This window comes from Tachyglossus aculeatus, chromosome 12 (assembly GCF_015852505.1).
Source record: "Tachyglossus aculeatus isolate mTacAcu1 chromosome 12, mTacAcu1.pri, whole genome shotgun sequence".
Taxonomy (NCBI): domain Eukaryota; kingdom Metazoa; phylum Chordata; class Mammalia; order Monotremata; family Tachyglossidae; genus Tachyglossus; species Tachyglossus aculeatus.
The window spans coordinates 41244928-41254097 of record NC_052077.1 but is presented as its reverse complement, the minus strand read 5'-3'; the positions used below and the strand labels follow the sequence as shown (position 1 = coordinate 41254097).

Here is a 9170-nt window from a genome sequence, read left to right as displayed (position 1 = left end):
CATATATACATATATACAGGTGCTGTGGGGAAGGGAAGGAGGTAAGATGGGGGGATGGAGAGGGGGGCGAGGGGGAGAGGAAGGAAGGGGCTCAGTCTCGGAAGGCCTCCTGGAGGAGATGAGCTCTCAGTGGGGCCTTGAAGGGAGAAAGAGAGCTAGCTTGGCGGAATGCTCTGCATGCAATAAGTGCTCAATAAATATCACTGATCGATTGAATGTTAGTAGTCAGAGCCTTGGCAGCATGGAAGGCAGTGTAGTCTAGTGGAAAGAGCCCACAAAAAGGACTGAGGAGACTCATGTTCCAGGCCCAGCTCTTTCTCTGGGTTATCGTGTGACCTTGACCTCTCTAAAACTCAGTTTTCTCATCTGTAAAATGGGTCTAAAGTACATTGTGATTCCCATGTCCCCTCTCAGGGCGGCACCTGGAGAGTTTCCAGTCCTCTACCAGTCTCAGCTATGGGAGGGAGAGTCAAGGAGAGGCCTGTCCATTCCATTCCTAGCTTGGCCAGTGACTAGCGAGTGGAAGGCCATCTGCTACAAGTCAAAACTCCCCTGTGCTGGGCAGCAGCAGCATGGGAGTGAGACGAGGGCGGAGACTCAAGTTTATTGTGCGGAAGGAGGCAATGGTAAACCACGTCTGTAGTTTTACCAAGAACACTCTCTGGATCCACCACCAGAACGGTTGCAGATGGAGGTGGAACATTCCCGGAGAGATGCATTCATGGCGCCGCTATGGCTCAGAGACGACTCGATGGTATAAGACAAGATTCCCATGTGGGACAGAAACTGCTCCCTCTCTCCTAACGTTGAATCCACCCCAAAGATTTGGCCTGAGATTGGAAGCAGGTTTTTTTTTTCCACTTTCATTGAATGAACGTATAAAAATCTTGAGACAATGAATTTCCAGTATATTTAGAATATTTGTAGGCTTTTTTTAGTGAGAATGAGAAAACGGGGATTTTTTTCTCAGCTTTTAAGAGAAAAGTTGCCTGATGCATTGTAAAATTAGCTTCTTGTGAATTGTCTTTATGCACCATAATCAGTTTTTATTTCAGCACGGGTCAAGTTTTCCACCTAACAGTATTTTTCTTCATGAATTTCCGTTCCAGTGGCTCCTACACCTCACTATATTTGATCTAGACATTTCCCATGTAAAAATGTCAGAGTAAAACAATGATACAGCAAGGAAATAGTGGCTGTGGAAAGCAAATGCTAGTTATTTACACGTCTTGGACAGGAAGGCTATAAACAGCCACCCTCATTGGCTCACTTGTACGGAAATTCAGTAAACACCATCCTTTGAAATTACTGCAGTTTAAGCTGCTATCAATGGAGGGAGGGAAATGTCAAGAAGTACGGTAGAAAACGCTGTCTCCTACATATCCGAACCTCGTTAAATTGTGGCGGGTCACTGGAGATGTAATTCAGCTCAGATATATCTGCCGAGATGCGCTTTCCCGAGGCCTTATTGATGACATCTTCAGGTAGCATCTTTATGTCTATGCCACTTGACGACATTGTCTACACCTGCTGTATTGTGAAAGACACCATCAAAAGCCAAGCTATGTTGGCTCATCAGATCTGTAGTTGACCTGGCCTGATCTTTTGCTAATAATAATAATATTGTTGAACACTTCCTACATACGGAGGACTGTTTTAGGTTCTAGGGTAGATTAAAGGCTAACAAGTAGAGCACAGTCCCTGTATCACATGGAGGTCACAGTTTAGGGAGGAGGATATTCTCTCTGTCTCTCCTATCGTCCCCTGCTTCAGGCCAGAGGTCCCTGCACTCAATCAATCAATGGTGTTGAGCGTTTACTGTGTGCAGAACACTGTACTAAGCATTCAGGAGAGTACAGTACAATGGAGTTGGTAGATATGAGTCCATCTACAAGAAGCTTACTAGTCTAGTCGGAGGACAAATATATTACATTACTGATAGGGGAAGTTGTTTCATTTTTTTTTTTTCTGGTGTTTGTTAAGACCTTACCATGTGCCTGGCACTGCACTAAGCTCTGGGGAAGATGCATGAAGATAATCAGGTTGATATTATATCAGGTTGTTGACTTATTTCACACAGAAACTCCTTATCATCAGCCAGGGAACCAGAAGCTCTCCCTCCCTAGGAAAGTCACTTGGCCCAGTGGATAGAACACAGTCCTGGAAGTCAGAGGCCCTAGGTTTTAATTCAGCTCTGTCACATGCCCACTGTGTGACCTAAGGTAAGTCACTTCACTTCTCTGTGCCTCAATTTCCTCAATGGCAAAATGGAAATTAAATCCTATTCCCTCCTTAGACTGTGAGCCCCGTGTGGGACAAGGATTGTATCCAACCTAATAGTCCTGTATCTATCCTTGTATGTAGTACAGTGCTTGGCATGTACTAAATGATTGAGTGTCTTAAAGATAATGATAATTTATTAAACATTTACTACATGCGAAGCACTGTACTACATACAAGGATAGACACCAACCTTCACCCATCTCAGCATTATATACCCACAGTGCACATCTCCTGCTGTAGACTTTAAGTTTCTGGTGGGCAGGAAATATGGCTCTGAACTCTATTGTATTCTACACTCTCCCAAGTGCTTATTAAAGTGTTTGGTACACGATATCCTGATTGATTAAAAACCCATAATAGAAAGAGCAGCATGGCTTAGGGGAAAGAGCAGGGGCTTGGGAGTCAGAGGTTATGGGTTCTAATCCTGACTCCACCACTTGTCAGCTGTGTGAATTTGGGTAAATCACATAACTTCCCTGTGCCTCAGTTACCTCAGCTGTAAAATGGGGATTAAGCCTGTGAACCCCATGTGGGACAAGCTGATCACCTTGTATCCCCCCAGAACTCAGAAGAGTGCTTTGCACATAGTAAGCACTTAACAAATACCATCTTTATTATTATTATTATTGGGCGTCAGAGGTCATGGCTTCTAATCCCGGCTCCACCACTTATCAGCTGTGGGACTTTGGGCAAGTCACTTTAACTTCTCTGGGCCTCAGTTCCCTCATCTGTAAAATGGAGATGAAGACTGTGAGCCCCACGTGGGATAACCTGATCACCTTGTATCTAACCCAGTGCTTAGAACAGTGCATGGCACATAGTAAGTGCTTAACAAATACCATCATTATTATTATCATTATTAGTTGCTTTGGTTCTTAAGGTCATCATTAGAATTGATCCATACTAGAAACCACAGGAGATAAAACATTGACAAATATAGAACTAAAAAACATAGGCCATGTTATGAGTGGACATAATAAATGCTCAATAAATACATTGTTCGATTGAGCGGACGAAGGCTTGGGTGAAAAAGCTAGCTTCTGAGCCACAGCGATAGACACTTTATGAGGGAGGTATATATGGATATTGGTGAAAATCATGCTTTTTTTACCTAACCCAAACAAGACGGAGTTTGAAAATAAACACAAAGTTTCATCAGGGCAGGAATATAAAACCCTGTTTGGCCAGTGAACCAAAGATCGTTGTCAGGGTTGAGCAGCACTGTGGTTTTTTTAAAAGAACACAAACTTGGAAGTCAGGGGACTTGGGTTCTAATCCCACTATGGCCACTCTCTTGCACGGTTTACCTTGAACAAATCTTTCAACTTCTCTGTGTCCCAGTTTCCTCATCTGTAAACTGTGATCAAATCCCTGTCTTCCCACCCTTAGACTGTGAGACGTATATGTGTGGTGGAACTGCGTCTGACCTGAATATCTTTTATCTATCCAGTGCTTAGTACAGTGCTTGACGTATGGTAAACACTTAAATACCACAAGTTTAACTAGTTATGGGGCTCCATAGGCTGAGTTTCTGATTCCTGACACAGAAGTAAAAGAAACTGTGAGCACTGTGAGGATGTTTCTTATTGGGTTATTAAGACTAGCTGGACAGACCCATTTTCCTCTTCAAAACCCAAACATTTAATTTTAGAAGGGCATAGTTACGTGTCCAAGAGAGCCCCTCAAATCATGGCATAAAACCATCCTATTTTCATCACATAGCTAGCAATGATAATGTGTTCTTATTAGAATAACTAGGACAGATCATTTCGATGAGAAGAGGAAAAAGTCGAAAGCGTTTGAAACCCCTCAAAATTACAGAATCAAAGCCATCGGTAATTGTTGTTTTCCTTTCAATTAATTTTCTAACAACTCTAGATTTGGGTCACTAAGAGTTGTCAGTTTTGGTCAATGTGCTTAGTACAGTGTTCTGCACACCATAAGCACTCAATAAATAAGCACTCAGAGAAGCAGCGTGGCTCAGTGGAATGAGCACGGGCTTGGGAGTCAGAGGTCATGGGTTCAAATTCTGTCTCTGCCACATGTCTGCTGTGTGACTTTGGGCAAGTCACTTAACTTCTCTGATCCTCAGTCACCTCATCTGCAAAATGGGGATGAAGAGTGTGAGCCCCACGTTGGACAACTTGATCACCTTGTATCCCTCCAGCGCTTAGAACAGTGCTTCACACGTAGTAAGTGCTTAACAAATGCTATCATTATTATTATTAGATACTGTTGATTGATTAATACTGAGGTGAAAGAGTTGATGCCTGAGCTACAGAGTAATTCTTTGTGGGGAATGGATTGTAAAATGAAATTTTTCATTTTCTATAGTGGAAAAAAGTTTAGGAATTGAGGGAATTACTAATGGGATAAGATCAGTGTGAGCCCGTTGTTGGGTAGGAACTGCCTCTATATGTTGCCAACTTGTACTTCCCAAGCACTTAGTACAGTGCTCTGCACACAGTAAGCACTCAATAAATATGACTGAATGAATGAATCAGTGGATTGTAAAATTTTGTGATTGCCTTCCATTGACTTGCACGGTTTTCCCAAAATTCCTTTTTTTTTTGGTATGTGTTAAATGCTTGCTATGTGCCAGGCACTGTACTGAATGTTGAGGTAGATACAAGCTAATCAGGAAGGACACAGCAGCATGGCACAGTGGAAAGAGCGTAGGCTTGGGAGTCAGAGGTCATGGGTTCCAATCCTGGCTCTGCCACTTGTCAGCTGGGTGACTTTGGGCAAGTCACTTCACTTCTCTGGGCCTCAGTTACCTCATCTGTAAAATGGGGATTAAGATTGTGAGCCCCATGTGGGACAATCTGATTACCTTGTAACCCCTCAGCACTTGGAACAGTGCTTGGCACATAGTAAGCACTTAACAAATGCCATTATTATTATTATTATTATTATTAGCTCCCACGTGAGTCTCATAGTCTTAATCTCCATTTTACATAAGAGATAACTGAGGCACGAAGAAATTAAGTGAGTTGCCCAAGGTCTAACAGCAGACAAGTGATGGAGCAGGATTAGAACCCAGGTTCTTCTGACTCCCAAGCCTGGGATCTAACCACTAAGCCACTACTTCTCAGCTTCTTTCTCCAGCTAGGACTTTGAAATCTGAAAGGGTTGATTCCGCTATTTGTTAAGCGCTTGTTACAGTCAATCTTTTGTGAGAGCTGTGCTTTCAAACCACCCAATCTGAGGAAGCTGACAAGAGAAATACAGAGAAGAAAAAGAGCAACTCTGTTGCCCAGGAAATAAAGAGCCTGATTCATTATTTTATTTCATATTTTTGCAATAGTGAGGGGTGGTTTCAATTAACCTCTCAAATCTCCAACCTATTTCACCCCCTACTGCCACACTTGAAAAAAAAAAATGGAAAAGAACACTTCTATGAAATATTTCCTCCTCCAGAGGCATCAGATCTGGGGAACAGCTGTGTTTTCACAACAGCTGTTCTACCTCATAAACATCAGCTTGGTGGGGCCAAGATTGCCAAAGTCAGCAGGAGGCCTGTGTAGGGTTCAGGGAAATGACAGACTTAGCACCCAAGGGTCCCATCACTCACTCATCCTCAGGGCTGTTAGATGGCTTCTCAATCAGTTGGACAAATGAAACACATTTTCCCTAACTCCCCACAACCACTACTATTAAGCGCTTACAACATGCCAAGCACTGTTCTAGGATTGTAATCTGTAATCGGATTGTCCCAAGTGGGGCTGGCAGTCATTATCCCTGTTTTACAGATGAGGTAACTGAGGTCCAGAGAAGTTAAGTGGCTTGCCAGGGTCACACAGCAGACAAGTGGCGTATCTTGGATTCGAACGCACATCCTCTGACTACCAAGCCCATGCTCTTGAAACTAAGGCACGCTGTTTCTCTGAATATATGGAAACACAGGAAAATACTTGGATTTCTTGGTGCATGGATAGATACAGACTGGGCTTTCACCAAGCGATGGGAATGGAGTGATACTCTGGTAGGAAAAATTGCAACCAGCTTCAAAGGAGAGGGAGAATGAAAGATACCCCAAATCCATCTTTCTTCATGGATAAGGTGAGTTAAGGGGATCAGTCAGCCAGCCATACTTATTGAGTACCATCTATGAGGGCAGCAGCACTCAAAATGGTTGTGGGAGAACAATAGATTTAGGAGATTTGATCACTGCCTTCAAGGTACTAAAACCCCAGTGGACAGGGTGACACTGAAATAATTAAGAGATAGGAGAAAAGCGAAGTGATTTTGTATGTGAGTTAGTGCTTGGGTAGTAGAAGTGGTACAGAATGCTACAGTGGGGTTAAGTATACCTATGTCTAGTGAAATGGATGGAAGGAAATAAAAAAGTGATTTAAGGGAAGACTGAAAAGCTACCCAAGGAGAAGCAGGAGAAGCAGCATGGCTTGGTGGAAAGAGTCCAGGCCTGGAGTCAAAGGACCTGGGTTCTAATCCCGGCTCTGCTATTCATCACCCACGTGACCTGGGACAAATCGCCTCATTTGTCTGTGCCTCAGTTACCTCATCTGTAAAATGAGGATTAAGACTATGAGCCCAGTGTGGGACGGGGACTGTGTCTAACCCTATTACCTTGCATATACCCAGCGCTTAATACAGCACCTGGCACAAAGAAAGTGCTTAACAAATACCCCAGTTATTAGTAGTATTTTTACCAAGGCCATGGACTGTTTCCATTCTTATGAGCTTGAATCTAACACAGCACTTTGTTTGGTGCCTGGCATATAGTAAGCACTGGAGCACAGAGAAGCAGCATAAAGCATCAGCTGTAGAAAGCTACATGGTCCAACCTTTCATCAGACACTATCTAACAAGCCTGGAATCAAAATTGAATGGACACCTGTGTCAGACGGCATATACTCCATTTAAAAGTGAGCAATTAGGTAAGAGTAATTATGACATGTAAAAGAATGTACATTTTCAAAGAGAGAAAGATAGAGGGTAAAAAAGGCATTACATCTATGATATATGTAACTCAAAATTAATTTATACTTTTAGACAAGATTCTTAGAGACAATAATATATGGACAACATAAAGGAATTGCTGAGGAATTTCGAAGAAGCTGTCTTCATGAATGTTCTTGAGTTCTTAATAGGCATTTGTCCATGCAAGGCTAAAGAACTTCAAGTGCGAATAATTCCTTCAGCTTTGAGTGGGCAGATAAGTGATCTGACCAATTGTTTTGCTTGGTTAATCACTTCTTTTCTGCTTAACTGAAGGACGTTAATAGGAATTACATCTTTTTTATGGGAAAGAAATACTCTGTATTAGTGATAAGCTTCAAAAGAGTCAGAATCGCTGGCTGTCACATGGTGTGCTCTGAAGAGAAGTGCTTTGCCTAAGAGATTGGGAGCTTAGAAATCTGTTATACATTGATGTGGGAGGCCAACTTTCCTTTTCCTGGAAATAGTTCCATGAAATTGTACAATTCTGGAGGGCAGGGACCATTTTTATTTTTATTGTACTCTCCCAACCTCCTGGTACAGAATTCTGTCCATCATAAGGAGTGTTCACAAAAGGACTCTGTACCTGGAAGGCTCTGTACCCGATAAATGATAATAGTACCTAAATCCTCCCAAAGCAGCTCATGCAGCTAGATGCTCAATACATGGCATTGATTGATGATCAGTTCAATAGATACAAAGGCCTTTAAACTCTTTTAAACTCTATTAAAAAGTTTGTCAATCGATGAGACCCCTTCTCAGGGTCGCAGCTGGAGATTTGGAGAGCTGGAGCCGATCCATTATTAAATACCATCATTATTATTTTTATTATTATTAAGGCAGAAGAATGAAGTATGGACTAGAGTGGGGGCAGACAGAAGGCAGGGAGGTCAGAAAGGAAGGGTGCTACAATAATTAAGGCTTGGATTAACATGCTTGCAGTTTGGACAGACAGGAAAGGGCAGATTTTAGTGATGTGGATGTTGAACTGACAGGATTTAGTACCAGATTGAATATGTGGGTTGAATGAGAGAGATGAATGAAGCGTGATACCATGGTTATGGGATAGTGAGTCAGAAAGAATGGTGGTCCTGTCTACAGTGAGCAGAAAATCAGGGGAAGGATAGGGTTTGGATGGAAAGATAAGGAGTTGGATGTGTTAAGTGTGAAGTGGAGGTAGGACATCCAAATAGAGATGTCTTGAAAGCAGGAGGAAAAACAAGCCTATCTGCTGCTCACTCTCTGCACAGCACTGTACTAAGTGCTGGGAAAGAATACATAGTTGGGAATTAGACAGGTTTCTGTTCCTTGGGGGTTCACAATCTAAAAGTAAAAACGGTGGTGTGGGGACTGGTAACCGACAATTAAGAAGAGGGTTGGGTGTACTGAGTGGCCTCAATTCATTTCAAGGGGCTTTTGGATATCAGCCCCAAGATGTTTTCATCTTCACGACAGATGATTATTTCATACTTAGCTAGTTCCATATGGTTACCATGGGCAGAGGGCAGACTAATGTGAAAAAAGCGAATGATGAACACCATGACAATGTTGCCAAGTAAAAGATTAATAGCCTTAAATTGCTTTTATCTGAAATCTTAAGGATGCAGTAGCAATATTTTACTAAATTCTTCATATATAAAGCATAACTTGCCAAGTTATGGCAAGTGGAATGTGACTGCTAATCCTCTTCTACTCTCCTGAGCAAATAATAATAATAATAATAATAATAATAATAATAATAATAATGGTATTTGTTAAGTGCTTACTATATGCAAAGCACTGTACTAAGCACCGGGGAGGTTACAATGTGATCAAGTTGTCCCACGGGGGGCTCAGAGTTTTAATCCCCATTTTACAGATGAGGTCACTGAGGTATAGTGATGTGCCCAAAGTCACATGGCTGACAGTTGGCAGAGCCAGGATTT

At 42.2% G+C, this 9170-nt stretch overlaps 1 non-coding gene across 1 annotated transcript; it reads left to right on the top strand.

The window, feature by feature from the left end:
* The first annotated feature begins 404 nt into the window (after positions 1–404).
* LOC119935982 lies at positions 405–542 on the top strand. Its single transcript, XR_005453576.1, has one exon. It is a non-coding gene; the product is annotated as a small nucleolar RNA SNORA7 (small nucleolar RNA).
* Positions 543–9170: the final 8628 nt, after the last annotated feature.